Source organism: Octodon degus, unplaced genomic scaffold (genome assembly GCF_000260255.1).
Source record: "Octodon degus isolate 3935 unplaced genomic scaffold, OctDeg1.0 scaffold00001, whole genome shotgun sequence".
Lineage (NCBI taxonomy): Eukaryota > Metazoa > Chordata > Mammalia > Rodentia > Octodontidae > Octodon > Octodon degus.
The window spans coordinates 22,022,892-22,024,612 of NW_004524577.1; the positions used below are offsets into that span (position 1 = coordinate 22,022,892).

Consider the following 1,721-nt stretch of genomic DNA (forward strand, 5'->3'; position numbering starts at 1 on the left):
TTTCTTAGTCTCAGTTGCATTAATTGCTGCTCTGATCTTTATAATTTCCTCTTTCATATAAGCTTTGAGTTGATTCGCTCTTCTTTTTATAGAAGATTGAGGCTCCAGCTTAGGTTATTTGAGTTAATTCTTTTTTTCTAATGTGGGAATTCACTACTATAAATTTCTCTTATAAGACTGCTTTTGTTGCGTCATGTACGTTATGGTATTCTATTTATTGGAATTGTCATCTAATTATTCAAACTGTTTAATTTCTTCTTCAATGTAATCTGTGATCCATTGGTTGTTCAGGAGGGTGTTATTTAATTTCCATGTATTTATGAAGTTTTTGTGGTTTCTTTTGACATTAATTTCCAATTTCCAATTCCATTGCACTATGGTCCACATGTGCATGAGATAATTTCAGTTCCTTTGCACTTACTTAAGCATGTTCTATGAGCTAGAACATCCTATGTGCAACTGCGAAAAATGTGTACTCTAATGTGTGAGGTAGAACACTCTATACACATTTACTAGGTCCATGTGTTCAAAAGTTTGGTTCAATTCTAGTATTTTATTATTGATTTTTTTTGTCTAGTTGATCTGTCTGTGACAGTAGGATATTGAGTTCCCTGGTTACAATTGTGTTAATACTTATTTGATTTTTCATGTCCATTAATGTTTGTTTTACATAATTGCATGCACTGGATTTGGTACATATAATTTACTATTGTCTCTTCCTTTTGGGTTGTTTCCTTTACAAGGATGTAGTGGTCCTCTTCTTTTCTCTTAATAAGTCTTGGTTTGAATTCTACTTTTTCTTCAAATAGAATAGCTACCCCTTCTTTTTTCCAGGTTCCTGTCGTGTGGAATATTGTTTTCTATCCTTTGACTTTCAGTCTATGGATTTCTTTTCTTTTTTTGCTCTAGTCAAGGGAGGGAAACTTTATTCAGGCCCCAAGGCAGCAGGCATTGGACAGGTGGTACCCTTCTGGATGAGGGGCTGCCTGAGCTTTAGTTGACCTTCTTCTTGAGGTGCAGGTTGTTGGTGTGGCCACACTTCTTCTTCAAGCAGTTGACAGCATGGGGGTGCAGGTAGGCATAGCACTTGTGGCACATCATCTTGTCACAGTTGTACTTCTGGGTGAGCTGGCACAGGGATGGCTTGATGATCCCACCTCACAGGCAAAGCACCAGGTGCAGAGTGGACTCTTTTTGGATGTTGTAGTCAGAGAGAGACTGACCATCCTCCAGTTTTTTGCCAGCAAATATCAGACACTGCTGGTTAGGTGGGATGCCTTCCTTGTATTGAATTTTGGCTTTTACATTTTCATTGGTGTCCCTGGGCTCAATCTCAAGAGTGATGGTCTTGCCTGTCAGGGTCTTCACAAGGATCTGCATCTCTGTATCCACTTGGTCACCTTGTTGAAGAGAAAGAGGGCAACAGAACCAGAAACCACCCGTCTATGAATTTCTTTTTTAATTATAGGCCACTGTTTTTTTTTAATTTATTTTTTTTTGGCGGAACTGGGGATTGAACTCAGATCCTTGCGTTTGCCAGTCAAGGGCTTATCCTACTGAGCCATCTCCCCCGCCCTTCTTTTTTAATTAAATGTGTTTTGTATATGCAGCATATTGTTGGATCTTGGTTCTTGATCCATTTTCCTGGTCTGTTTCTTTTGATTGGTCAATTGAGACTGTTAGCATTGATGGTTATAACTGATATGTATTCACTTATCCTT

The 1,721-nt window shown here is 38.3% G+C and overlaps 1 pseudogene; it reads right to left on the reverse strand.

Moving 5' to 3' along the window:
• Window positions 1-993: 993 nt before the first annotated feature.
• On the reverse strand, window positions 994-1,380 carry LOC101563036 (annotated as a pseudogene).
• Window positions 1,381-1,721: the final 341 nt, after the last annotated feature.